Genomic DNA, 15,328 nt, shown 5'->3' with positions numbered 1-15,328 from the left:
TTAGTTAATTTATAATTACAAAATAATAAATTTTTGAATCCATAACTCTAATTACCTAGCTCACTACTATGCCTAACACAACCATTATGATGGCGAATTCAAAAAAGCATTTCAATGACTGAGTCAAAGTATAGAATTTTTAGTTGAAAAGATTGACAGTCGTTGAGAATTCTACTAATACATTTTACATAAAATTAAGATTGAAAATGAAGAGATGAGAAGCTAAATCTAATCCTCTCTTGGAAGATGGTACATAATTAATTCCACTCAAATTAATTTACAAAATCACACAAAATCAAAACCCATCTTGCATATTTACCCACAATTAAAGCAAATAACAAAAAGATTAGAATGACCAACACCTCCCAACACAATGACTGTAAGCATCAATTGGATGTAAGAAATCTAAAACAGTTGAAGAAAAATAAAATACCTCTAGTCATGTTGTTCAAATGATTTGTACAGAAAATCACATTGCAAAAGAATGATTTGTGAATGAATTTTTCTAGTCTGTGGCCAATGCCTTAAAAACTCTTTGATAGAAAACACAGACTTCTGAAGGCTATTATAGGGACTCTTCCAATTTAATGTTTGTTCTCTTTAATATATATTCCTTCCTTCGAAAAGTTACCATCAAAAAGTTTAATTAAGAGTTACTTTAAAGTGTTTATTGACTAAATAACATCTATTCACTAAGTGACATTTTAAGTGATGTTAACAAATACACTCCAAAAAGATGGGTCTTTATCTATCACTCTAAAATAAATCTATGTATATTATAATTAATCAATTAGAGTTAATTTTATGCGGACCATAAGCCTCCTAATAGAGATAATCTTACATTCTCCCATTTGGCCCACATGACATTTAAATAACTTGATGAGTGATAGTCATACTAATATAAAGATATTACCTATGCCATCTTGTTGTGAAATGCTCTCACTCAAATAAACAATCCAATACATAAATCATGGTAGTAATACTCTTAACAAGTACTTCCATGTATTACAATGTATGGTACTCCCTCTGTGAGTATTTTATGAGCCATTAATTCTTCATGAATAGACTACTTATTAGCCATTTGAGTACCCCTTCATATCTCACCCACGAATAAAACCATCTTTATATTTATAATTTGAGTCCATTTGGGAACAACTTATTAGTTGAAATTGAAAAGTTTTTGCAGAAAGTACTGTAAATAAAGCTATTAGTTAGCTAAAATAGTACAATGAGGCTTATGAATTGTACCAAAAAGTGCAATGAGACCCATGAATAGTAGTCTTTCAATGTAGGCCTTTTGAGACAATCCTAACTTTCTTTGTGATCTATCTCAGAAATGGCAATGCTAATGACACAAAAAGGTTGTCCAAAATCCTTCATCTCAGAATATTGAGAGAGACTATTTTCTCTCATTTAGCAAACTAAAATCACTAATTGCAAGTAAAATTTCATCTACATATAAAACTAGAAATATGTATTTATCCCCACTAAATAAGGACAAAAGCAGCCACAAAAATTTCTATTTTGGCCAAGTTAATTGAGGACAAGAACATTTTGCACATACTTTCACTACTTTAGGGCAAAGCAAAATGAAAATACAATTGTTTATCATCTTCCTCAAAACCTTTATGATATAAACAGATGTTTTATCTTACATAGTCCACCACTAACTATAGTTAGTCCTCTACGTAATTGAACAAAAAATCAACATAAATTAAAGTTGAAAGAAGAAAAGACATTTTAACTCCTATTTTCTAATCATACATGCTAATGTTCCCGCAAAATACAACGTGCGACCACCACCATAACCAATCCCACAATCTCAAAAACCCCCATGACCTAATTGATTGATATTCACTGAAACAATTTATTTCAGTAACCAAGTACACACACTCATGCATATAAACACCACCTAAGAGTATTCAAACTAGTCAAAACTAATCTAAGGGGGAGGAGGTGCACCATGCCCCACTGTAGCTAATTCAGGACTGACCTTCTATCCAGCTTCTTCAAGTATGCAGATGAGTTCCTTAGCAAATATGGTGTTTCCAGCTGTGAAGAAAGTTAATGCAGTTCCTTTTGCCCTAGCCCTTCTAGTTCAACCAATGCAGTGAATATACTCCTAGAAGTCATAATTGATCACATAATTCACGTCCTTCACATCTGCCCCAAAACCAAAGCACATCACAAGTCATAAGAAATGCAGTAGGATAACAACCTCTCACATCAGAATCTTATTTAGATCAGAGAACCTATGACCTTAAGTCCTTAATACATTTCTGCATGCACAAGTGTTGCTGTAGCTGAAAATAAGTGTTCAAGGGCAATATTCATAGACATGAAAACAAGTGGCTCAATAGACATGCAAGCAAAATCCACGTGACAAATAACAACTTAGATAAAAAAAAAGATGTTCAAGAGACAATTAGAGACCACTAAATATAGCAAAGCAATAACTAAAAACATGAATTTTTCAAAATGACCAAGTAGCAGCATCAGAATAGAAAATATAATATATGAGTGCAAATAGGAAATAAAGGTAGATCTCCAACATATGCAGCAAAGAGCTGAGTGAAATGGCTCGCATCTATTTAATCAATGAAAAGCATGATCAATACTAAAAAAGTTCTCTATAAAATTGATAAAATTAAAAGAAGACTTAAAATAGTGACAACGAGAATATCTAGATAATTATTTCTTTCCAAAATGAGTTGATATTGATGATGATGAGTGCTATTAGTTATTGTTTACCAACACAATTTCCTGTACTAAAAATGAACTTCTATCAAGCCTTTGAACAAGCATTAAAGTTTTATCTCCATTCCCAAACCACAAGCTGCAACATCTGTTGCAGTCATAATAGGACTCCTGCCAGCTTTAAACTCTGAGAGGACCCAATCCCTTTCTGCTTGACTTTTATCTCCATTAATTGAAAGAGCTTGCCAACCATCCATGCAAAGTTGCTGGGTGACCTGATCACATCCTTCCTTGGTATTCATGAAGATCAGTATTCGGCTGCCATCTATGATTGTCACGCCCCAAACCCCAAAGGGTTCAAAGCGTGAGAAAGACATCTCAAGTACCTATAAATTTTTACTTTTTGACAATTCAATCCACATAAATCCTATCAAGTATCGACATTAAGAATTATCTTAATAATTCCATTGAATATACTCTCAAAGTAAGTCAGAGCTCTAAGAATTAATTACAAAAATCATTGGCCACAAAAGAATAGAGGTCTGAATAATAATTACATATCAACAGCTTGTCCCATCAAAGGGAATATAGTCACAACCACTATAATATACAAAAGAATGAGTCAAGCCTATTCTAAATGTACATCATCAAATAGCTCCATTACAAAAGTTCAGCCTCCATCAGTAGTTAGTCTAACTACTATTAGCTACCAAAAGATGTCTCAAAATATTGTTGCCTACTATGAAAAGTTTATAAAAAATAATGGAATGAGACAGGGCCCAGTAAGTAGCATAATTAATGGGGTGAGGGAAATGCAAGTTTTATCATCAATAATAATAATATGACAAGAATGGTTAAATAGTAAAATACCAAATTTCTCTAAGTAACTACCTTGAAGCAATATACTATAATCTGTGAGCACTAACAATATAAATTCCAAAGCCATAATGTCTAACATAAGATAAATTATCACAATAATATACCACACTACCATATATACCGGTCAGGAGATCCACCCATTCACAACTGGCATGATATTGTCCTCTCTGGTATGCAGACTCTTAGGCCCATGGACAGCGGCCTCACCCATACCCTCAAGGTTTTTCTCTCCCCCCATGAGCAGTAGAGAGAGCGCGTCAAATAGGCCCTCTCTTGCATGTGGTCTCTTGGCCCCATGGATAGCAGCCTCACCCACACACAATTAAGGAACCTCTCCCCTCCATGGACAGCAGGGAAGAACGCGTCATCCAAAATGAAAGAGCACTGACCTAGATTTGATTCTGTTGTCATAAAGACTACGAAAACCAAATAGGGTGATCACCGGAAAATCACACATGGCATGGTGTTAAAACTACATAATGCTCACAAGTTACATTACTTTGAAACACAGTTTATATCCAAGTAGTTTCAGAAAAACCTTAAATAATCTACTTCCACAAAGTTTGTAAGGTTTTCAACATCATTCTTGCCAAAAAGATTTTCTATCAATTTCTCAAGTACTAAGACAAGATAAGCATCTTTAAATTTTCTATTATACCATAGAATCCATAATTTACTTATCAAATATTAAATAAAAGATGCTCATTTTTCCATATCAACAATTCATGCATTTCCCCAAATGCAATACCAAATATGATGCATTTTTATATATAATAATATGTAATAGGGTCACAATAGGACAATTTTAAGAAAACATATATCCATATATAATTTTCCAAAATGTGTTTGACCCAAAAACATCATTTGTGAAATATGGTAATTTCCCAAAAATATCCCATTAAGAAGCTACTTACCTCGCAACCACAAAAGCCTAACTCTCCAAGCTACAAGGAGATTAGCTAGAACCTAAACAATATCATGTAAACCTATCACAATAAGTCTAAAACTTGAAATTCTATCTAACCAAAATTTAGGATTTGCAAAATAAACACTTAATTAGGCAAGCCTACTATTTAACCTCATCAATAATAATATATATCATTCCCAAAGTTTCTCAACAAATTTATTCACAAGGTATCAACTCCAATTTATAAAGTTAACCCATTTCATAATATCTCCAACATTATGACTAGTTTTCATAAGATTTACACTACATCATTAAAAGATCCATGAAAGCAAAAATCAACATATCTTCCAAGACAAGAAATTTAGAATTTCACTAACTCCAAATAAACCCAATGATAATGGCAAAATTAAATTTACCAACCATCATACATTATATCTTAAAACTCCTAAATTTTTCCACCATACATAAACCTTGAATAGCCATTTTAGCACAAAATATATATCCCCACTCATCAAAAATTCCACCAATACAAAACCCATACATAAAAACACATAAATATCACTTTCAATGCTCATAAATCACATGGGTATCATTATCAAAGCTTAGATAAAAATTATCCTCAAGAAAAAGTGTAAAACCCACCAAAAGATTAGAAATTTTTACCTCAAATAAAATGATGAAGGTGCTTAGAGATTCCTAAGGATTTTCCGGTGACATTGCCGGAAAAATGATGGTGGAGATGGTGGCATGGAGGTATCGGTGGGAGAGTGTAAGGGAGAGTGAGATGAGTGTTTGTCTTTGTGAGAAGATGAAAAAGAAAACAAAGAGTAGAGGACCCTTGTTGACCGGCCAAAAGAGAGAAAAGGGATAGTGTGAAATGAGTGGTGGAGAATTGTGGGTAGGTGGGAGCATGTGGGACACTTAAAAATTCTGACTTCTTTTTTTTTTCTTTCTTTTGGACTAACTGGGACGTGACAATGATATCCTCCAGCAATTTAACCAATCTGGAAAATCAAACCTATCAGTAAAATGTCTGCATCAAATCCCATATGTTGAGATCTTAAAGAAATTAGACTATACAAGAACAAAATAGAAATTGGGCCTACTTGTTATTAGTATTTTCAATTAAAGCCTAAAAAAAAACACTATCAAATGTTTTCATTTCTTACAAACCTAATGTACAAGGTGTTGATTGTTGAAATCAAAAATTCAAAGACAAAATTAATACTTAGGTTAAACTCCAATTGTGATATTTCTATAAGAAATCTATGTGTAAAAGTCTATATTTGTAGTTTCTATCAAAATAAATGAAACATAACATTATGTCAACGAACTATACAATATAATTCAAAAAGCTTAAACAATCTAATAGGTAAAAGGGTCCATGTAAGAGCCTTAGCAACCTTCAGTTGAAGCTTTAAAGACGAGAACCATATTATTCCAAACGTTGGAAAATGTAGAAAACGTTTTCCACCCATAAAAAAGGTACTTAATATAATGTCGGCTGTAAGATAAAATTCAGAAAACTTAAATGATCCAGTTGGTGGGAGTTCCCATGTAAAAGACCTAGCCTGCCTTTTCCACCATACCAAACATCAAAAATTAAATAAAAATTTTCCGCCAAGATAGAAGAAACATAATATTATGTTAACAAGATGTAAGATAGAATTAAAAAGGCTTAAATGATCCAATAGGTAAAAGGTTTCATGTGAGAGTCCTAGCATCTTGCTGAAGCTTGAATGACAATAGCTCCACATTATAGCACGCCTGCTATATCCTTAAACGAAGACCACTACTGCCTCCATCAACAAATGCAGTAACAACAATTTCTTTTTTGACCAAGTTAAACAAGAACAAGAACATTGTGTGCATTCTTTCACTACTTTAGGGCAAAGCAAAATGAAAATACAGTTGTCTATCTTATATGTATATTAAAAACTATCAACTTATATAGAAAAGCTACACAAAAACAGAGAGTGGATAAAAGAGAAAGTTTGACCACAAAGCTAGTAATTAATACCTCTCAAACTATATAAGACCATATCATGCAAATAATATATTTCCTTCATCAGACCACTCAATCAACTTCCATGTAAATTTAACGAAACCAGATTTACTACCCCTGAAGTCTTCTTGTATACTCCAATTTTTCTTTCTCAAACCTGACTAAGACACAAACAAGATATTAAAAATGATCATCAGATGTAGGTCCTATATATTAAAAAGATTGTACATAGTGCACAAAGATACCACTTTTGTAGGGTCTGAGAGAGATGAGTGGTGGGCCTCCTTACGCCTAATTATAAAGCCATCAATATTTGTTCAGGGATTAGTTAAGCAGGTGAGTGAGTTTGAGCAAAGAGAATATGTTGCCACTCACCTATATTATTATAAGCTCCTAATGAGCCATTTGAATGACTCTTACATACTTATTGTTACAGTATGCAAGATACCATGTACACCCAAAGAAATTGATACTTTGCCTATTCAACATATTGCTCATTGCCTTATCATAGACATGGATAAAGCCAAAGATTACTGGTATATGATTTCAATCATATCAAGTAGTAGAGCTTTAGCTGGCCAGTTAAAAATTATGCAAGAATTGCATTTTGTGTGTATCTTTTTCTCCCACCTTTTGTAATGACTATGTTTATGTATTTTTCCACATCACAATAATCAATACCGATTATGCTAGAGGGAAAAGGATTGCGATTATGGTTTGTGACTTAGAAAGATAGACAAATAAGTCTTTTACTTGGTCATTGGCTATAAGATTAATGATAAATATCCAAACACATTACTCTGATTAGGCAACCATAAGGCTTTACTAATACAATGAAGAATGCCTTGAGCTATTGCAGTTACTACCATTTTAACAAAACAAGAAGAAATTTCATAGACAAAAAACTCCAGGATTTGCAAAATGAAGGAATCTGCATCCTTTTATAAACATGCATGGATCGAAACCTGTAGCAAACTAAAAGTTTAAGTAACCACGTGATATTCAAGTAGTGATCTTGCCTCTACTTCAACCAATTGGGAGGGGAGGGTTTTGGGGACTAGAAATAAGCTTTTTATAAACCCCCTTTGTGCTTGGGGAGAAGAAAAGGAGAATCATAAATCCCACGCAAGACATTAAATGTTTATTTCCAAATAGTATATATAAATATATAATTTACTTGTTAAAAAAATAGAACAGTGTATTAGCCCTATATTGCGTTTCTAGATTCTTTAGCACACAGGAGGAGCAAAGAGCAAGAGCTTTAGTAATTAGATGTCACATAAACAATTAAGATCTTAATCCATAGAGGCTAGAGTAATACTCATACTGAAAATTGTGTGAGTATTCTCACACAATTTCTCAACTAGAAAGAATCATAAATCCCACACAAGCTCAACCTTGGAACACAAAATTCCATTAATCACATTCACTTCTCTCCAAAACCATTAATCAGAAACTACCCCCTATGATTGATTGTATCAAGAAATCCTCATAAAATGATGCTAAAACCATAATCCCTATCCTAACAACAGAATACCCATCAACAAACAATATCAAGAAAAGCAATCAATAGTCTTAAAAAACCATTCTTTTAAGCTAAAATCTCTCAAAACCGATTACATCATTTTATAAATTTAATAAATCTTTATACTAATAAACACCCACATACATAAATGTATAGGAAATTAAGATAAATAGTGAATTACAAAGCTGATGAATATGAAAAAGAATGGAACCTCCAACAGCAAGGTTGACAGCCAAAAGCATAGGCCAGAGAAACTTGTAACGCCGAGCAAATGACTCTTTTGGTGGTGGCTAAGGTTGCAGAGCTGAAGACTGAGTCTCCATTCCTCTAAGTTTTAGTTTTGTCATTTCAGTTTCTAAGTTTCAATTTTGTAATTAAAAAAAGCAAAACTGTTATTAAAAAAAAAAAAAGCAGCTAAGGGGAATGACGTCGTTCCCCTACTGCCCTTGAAAATAAAATATATTCATCGGCAGCTTTGATCAGAAAACCTTGGTGGCTTTGCAAAGAGATCAAAAAAATGATACACAAAATCTACATATTTGAACACCCAAATCCGGATTCTAACATATCTTCAACACCCAAAAGAACCCATTTGAAATAACCAAATCCAAAACGAATAGAACCCCTTAAAACCCATTTGGACAGTGAACAAAACCCACAATATTCATTAGCCAATTTCATATCCTTGAAATAAATTTTATTAAAAAAAAACCAACAAAAAATGACAACATCGAAAGAGAAGATGTACAAACCATTTTTTTTTTGGGTGTGGTGTACAAGTAGAGCAAGTTTGTTTTCTCTTTGAGATCCCTGCAAAGCCAGCAAGGTTTTCTAAACGAAGCTGCTTGTGAATATTTTTGTTTTCAGGGGCAGCAGGGGAACCATGTTGTTCCCCCTTAGGGTTCGTTCAGAGGGTTTTTGGTTGGTACCACATTAGTGCCTTCTGTTTGGTCCATTCATCAGTTGGCACCGTTTGTGGAGACAACAATTGTGATTAACCGTATCACCACTTTTAAGACAAAAGAGTTGCATGATCTAGATGCATTCAATGGCTACCATCAACCAGGAAACAGGGAATCCCTCCAACGCCCTAGAGAGACAGGTGTAAAGCCTAGCTATAGTGGTAGAGCGACTCACCCAACATAACTAGGAGTTAGAGCAATAGCTAAACCAAAGGAATGAGCAAGGCCAACGCAACAAGCGGGATGTTGACGAGCAGAATGGTAGTCACCTACCAACGGGGGACAGAAAAAAGAGGGAAGACCAGGAAGAAAGCAACATCCCTAGTAGAAGGGACGGTCTGGAGGATACTAGCTGCCCCTCTGAGATTGAAGCAAGTGCGATGCGCATGGCCCAAGATATGCAGATGATGAAGGAGAAGATGGATATGATGATGAATGCCACGAGGGGACGGGTGTCCACCAATTTGGACAAGTTGGTCCACTGGACGGACTCTCCATTCACCGCCTAGGTGACTTCTTTCCCCCTTCCAACAAAGTTTCAGATGCCACAGGTAGAGGCGTACGATGGATTAAGGGGCCCACTCGACCACCTAGAGTCATTCAAAACCCTCATGCACCTGCAAGGAGTTCCTTACCACATTAAGGGGGCCGACAAGGGTATTGTTCAGCAAACTTATCCCGAACATTGTCTCCACCTTCAAAGAGTTGAGTGGACACTTTGTCACATACTTCATCTAGGGACAAAGACACAGAAGATCCTTAGCGCCCATACTGAGCATTATGAAGTGGGAAGATGAAAGCTTGAGGTCATACGTAACCCATTTTAACAAAGAGGCCCTCTTGATTGACGAAGCTGACGACAAAGTTCTCATCACTGCCTTCACCCGTGGGTTGTGGCCAGGTGAGTTTCTCTTCTCCCTCTACAAAAATGACCCAAAGACAATGGTCGAAACGCTGTACAAAGCCACGAAATACATGAATGTCGAAGATGCAATGATAGCCTGGGGGGACGTTCTGAGAAAGAGAGAAAGACAAGATGACTTTCACCTAGACAAAGGCTGGAAGTCAACCCAAACGATCTATTGAAGGGACGACAAAAGGTCAAGGCCTTAGCAAGGGTGAGTGACGAACTTCACTCCTTTGAATATTCCATTGGATTAACAACTCATGCATATAAGAGACGACGCGGCATTGACCTAGCCAGATAAGTTGAAGGGTGATCCAAATAAAAGACCCCGGAACAAATACTGTCGTTTCCACCGAGACCATGGGCACGCTACTTCTAAATGCTACAACCTTAAGCAGCAAATCGAAGCCCTCATCAAGCAAGAGAAGTTACAGTGGTTCGTCTGGGGTGGAGAAAACCCACCAAGGGACCCCGAACCTAACAGAAGAGCCGAGGAAAGACCCAGAGCCCCACTTGGAGAGATTAGGGTAATCATAGGAGGAAACACCATGGCAAGACCATCTAAAAATGCAAGGAAGATATATTTATGCATGGTGGGAAACGTCTAAATTTCTGGACGGCCTCCTAAAGCAACCAGGGTTAACAACCCTACCATCAGCTTCACAAAAGAAGATGCTAGAATACTGCACCACCCTTATGACGATGCCTTGGTTATTAGCTTGTCAATTGTCGACTTCAATACCATACAAGTTTTAGTAGATAATGAGAGCTCGATAAATATCCTTTACTACCCAACAGATGAGGATTGATAGAGAGCGTCTCCTACCCTCAGACGCACTGCTAGTAGGTTTCGGCAGCACAAAGGTCTTCCTTGTAGGGACCATCACCTTACCGGTAACTATTAGGATGTACCCTCAGCAGCTCACTAAGGAAGTCAGTTTCCTAGTGGTTGATTGCTCCTCTGCCTACAACACCATCATTGGTCGACCTATGCTTAATTCATGAAAGGCAGCTATGTCCATGTACCATTTGCTAGTAAAGTTCCCAATGGAATACGGGATAGGAGAAGCGCGAGGGGACCAAATGGCTGCCCACAAATTTTATGTTGCCATGCTGGAAATGGATGATCACCTACAAGCTTTTAACATCAAAGAAAGAAGGGGGTTGCAGTAGAGCCGACGGAAGACTTAGAGGAGGTCTCCTTGGATGATGACGTCCTAGGCTGAGTCACTCCTATCTGCATGCAGGCTATCCCTTAAGTTCGTAGAGAGTTGCCCTTTTCCTAAAAGATAATTGGGACGTCTTTGCTTGGACGGGAAGTGTACATAGAAGACATGCTCGTAAAAAGCGCACGGGAAGTTAACCACTTAGACAACCTTCGTGAAACATTTGATACCCTTCACCTCTACGATATAAAGCTCAACCCTAGTAAGTGTGTGCTCGGTGTGGCATCATGAGAATTCTTGGGTTTTATGGTATCATAGCGTGGTGTGGATGCTAATATTGACAAGGTTCGAGCAATAATAGAGGTGGCTCCTCCAAAAAATGTCAAGGAGGTGCAAAGCCTGAATGGTAAGGTTGTAGATCTTAACAGGTTCATCTCCAAGGTGATGGATAAGTGTCTGCCATTCTTCAAGGTGCTAATGAAGGCTTTTGAAGAACTAAAGACATACCTTGCATCCCCACCTTTGCTCAGTCCATCCAAACTGGTGAAGAGCTCTCCCTCTACTTAGGTGTGTCCCTAACTGCCGTCAGCTTTGCTTTCATACGAGAGGAAGACCAAGTGCAGTTACCCATCTACTACACCAGTCGAGCACTTCGGGGGGCTGCACTAATCACAGCTGCCCAAAAACTTAGGTCATACTTCCAAACGCATACCATAGTGGTCCAAACAAACAAACCACTGTGGAAGGTGATGAACAACCTAGAGGCAGTAGGGTGACTAGTTCTATGGGCGATAGAATTTAGTGAGTTCGACGTCCAATATCGGCCCAAAACTGCAATTAAGGCACATGCTTTAGCTAATTTCATTGCCGAGTTCACAACAAAAGTAGACGAAGAGGTGGAACCGATGGCATGGATGATATGGACAAATGGTTCGTTTAATCAATGGGCCGGAGGAGCTGGGGTCCTGCTGCAGTTGCCAGAAGGAGATACAGTAGAATATGCAATTCACCTCCAATTCTCGACGACCAACAATGAGGCAGAATTCGAAGCGGTCCTCTCGAGCCTCGACTTAGCTAAAGCCGCAGGGGCTGTGTCAAGGGTCATACATTATGATTCGCAGGTTGTTGTCGGGCACATCAACAACGACTACGAGGCAAAAGGGAGCAGATGAAGGAATATTTGAACATGGTCAAAAGAAAGATGAGTGAGGGATTCTCAGCCAAGTTTGTGCAGATCCTAGGGGAAGAGAATGAGCAGGCAAACTGTTTAGCCAAAGCTGCATCCGCAAAGTGTGAGGACGTCACTAGTCAGGTATTATCTTTTGTCCAATATTCCTTTGCCATTGACAAAGTAGAAGTATATGTGATCCTCTTGGGAACCGACTAGACGATGCCATTTCGTATCCTACCTTAGGAATGGGACACTACCAGAAGACCGCAACGCTTCCCGTAGATTGAAGGCACAGTCGTCACGTTTTGTGATAATTAGGGATGTCCTTTACAAAAGGGGTTTCTCTTGACCATATCTGAGGTGCCTAGCCCCTACCGAAACAGACTATGTCATGAGAGAAGTATGTGAAGGAGTGTGCGGGAACCACTCGAGGGCATGATCACTGGTTCATAAACTAATACGAGCCAGATACTATTGGCCTACTATGCAAAAGGACACCCAGTCCTACATGAAGGCATGCAACAAATGCCAATGCTTCAGTAACATCATACGACAACCATCGGAGGAGCTTACACCAATGAGCGCCTGTTAGCCATTCGCCCAATAGGGGTTGGACATAGTCGGACCCTTCCTCGTGGCAGTACGACAGCTCAAGTTCCTTGTTGTAGGGATCGACTACTTCACCAAATGGGTCAAGGTAGAACCATTGGCCACTATCACAGAGAAAAATATCTGAAACTTCATCTGGAAAAGTATCATTTGCCGTTTTGGAATCCCTTGTGTCTTTGTCTCAAACAATGGAAAGCAATTCGATAATGACGTAGGACTTCTACCAACAGCTAGGGATCAAGAACTACTACTCTTCTCCCGCTCAACCCCAGGCCAACGGACAAGTTGAGGTTACAAACTAATCCCTACTCAAGATGATTAAGACTCGGCTTGAGGGGGTAAAGGGTATATGGTCGGACGAGCTACCCAGAGTCCTATGGGCATATAGGATGATGGCTTAGACACCTAGAGGGGAGACACCTTTCCGCCTTGCGTTCGGGAATGAAGTCGTCATCCCAGCAGAAGTTGGACTGACCAACTATTGAATGTCAAACTATAATGAAGAAAAGAATGAAGAGGGGATGCGCTTACAATTAGACCTTCTTGACGAAGTTAGAATAGCGGCAGAACAGAGGACGACTCGTTACTAGGATCTGATGGCAAAGTACCATAACACCAAGGTTAGGCCTTATCATTTTCAGGTCGGGGACTTGGTCCTAAGGAAGGTAACAACGGCTACCAAAGACCCCGCGTAGGACAAGTTAGGCCCCAGCTGGGAAGGACCTTACATGATCATCAACTACCATAGAAAGGGGACCTACCACCTAGAAATGCTCGATGGACAAAAGCCCCATCACCCATGGAATACTGAGCACCTAAGAAAATACTACTAATAGTAGTTGGATGCGGTTTATTTTATTGCTTTCCTTTATTTTTTATGTCAAAGATGTTGAAATTTTAAGGATATTATGTTTCTTTTAAGCTCTTTTATTATTAATAAGACTTGGACGGATTATCAAAAACGTTGCCCTGCTATATACCATTCATTGAATTGCCTCTCAAATTATGTTAAGTCCTACTACGGGGCACTAAGGATACCGACGGGTACCTGGTCTCAAATTATGTTAAGTCCTACTTACGAGTTGAATGGACGACCTAGGATACCGATAGGTACCAGGTCTCAAATCATGTTAAGTTTTACGTATAGGGTGGATGGACGACCAAGTGTATTGACGGGTACCTGGTCTCAAATCATGTTAAAGTCTTACCTACGGGGTGGACAGACGACCTAGGATACCGACAGGTACCGGGTCTCAAATCATGTTAAGTCTTACCTGCAGGGTGGACGGATGACCAAGTGTAACAATAGGTACTTGGTCTCAAATCATGTTAAAGTCTTACCTACGGTCTGGACGGATGATCATGGATATCGATGGGTACCTGGTTTCAGATTATGTTTAGCCCTACACGCAAGTATAACACATAAAAATTGCTACAAACGAATGAAGTGGAATGTCAATGGCACAAATATGACGGGGGCATGTATATAATTATGAGAAAAAAAAAAACAAACAAAACAAGTGTAAGCGACGGATACAAAGTAATAGATATAAACTCTAAAGGTAAATGTTTTTACATAAAGGCCAAAAAAAGGGTATCCATCATTGTCTTACACATAAAACTTGTAAAAAGGAGATTTAAATACAAAAGGAGAAGGGCAGAGGTCAAGACAGAGGAATAACAAAAGTGGTCGGATCCATAGTAGACGGACCATCCTCAGTAGATGTGCCATTAACAACAGACGGGACCACAGGAGCCACCGAGCCTTCAAGGCAAGTTGGACAACAACCTCAGCATCGATGTCCCTCACTTCCTGCTTAACAGTATGGGCAGACTGGTCAGTCTCATCACTGACAGTGTCATCTCCCCTCGGAGTCGGTGGAACGGTGTCATCTATGATGATCTTGGACAAGTCCAGATTAGGGTAGACGGCTCCAACTTGTTTCAGGCAATCTTCAAATCCGTCGCCATAAAAGACGTGACACACGTCAAAAAATGGCTAAGAGACATGGAACTCTGCCACGGCGTAAGCCTTGGCCTTGTCCATTTGCAATGTTCATCTAATTGAACCTCATTTCAATTTACTTAACGGAATGAAATATTTTAATAACAATTACTCTATTTTTTTTTTTTGGGTAGAAAATGATGATCATTAAAGAAAACTAGAAAGAGTCAACATACAGATACTGGAGTCTCTCATAATACATGCTAGCAGTGTCATAAAACAAAAGCATAGAAATGTCCACAGACAGACTATCTGATAGCAAAAGATCTTGGTTTGAATTGGCCCCCATCCTTGCTAGAGCGTCTGCACATTTGTTGGCTTCATGATAGCAATGCTTCATCCTCACTTAAGGAATTTGGTTGATGAGGGTCCTGCAATCCATAATAAGGGAGGCATGATTTAAATTACTTCTATCACAACCAACTACGCAACCAAGCATAATGACAGCTTCAAATTCAATTTCAACAGCCAATAAATTTAAATTAACACATAGCA

General features: G+C 38.0%; 1 pseudogene; it reads right to left on the bottom strand.

The window, feature by feature from the left end:
- LOC142634720 (uncharacterized) overlaps positions 1 to 8,336 on the bottom strand; it is a 78,672-nt pseudogene extending 70,336 nt beyond the window's left edge.
- Between the last annotated feature and the right edge of the window lie 6,992 nt (positions 8,337 to 15,328).

The sequence above is a fragment of the Castanea sativa genome, chromosome 5, assembly GCF_040712315.1.
Source record: "Castanea sativa cultivar Marrone di Chiusa Pesio chromosome 5, ASM4071231v1".
NCBI classification, from domain to species: Eukaryota; Viridiplantae; Streptophyta; class Magnoliopsida; order Fagales; family Fagaceae; genus Castanea; species Castanea sativa.
This window is presented reverse-complemented; position numbering and strand designations above follow the sequence as displayed.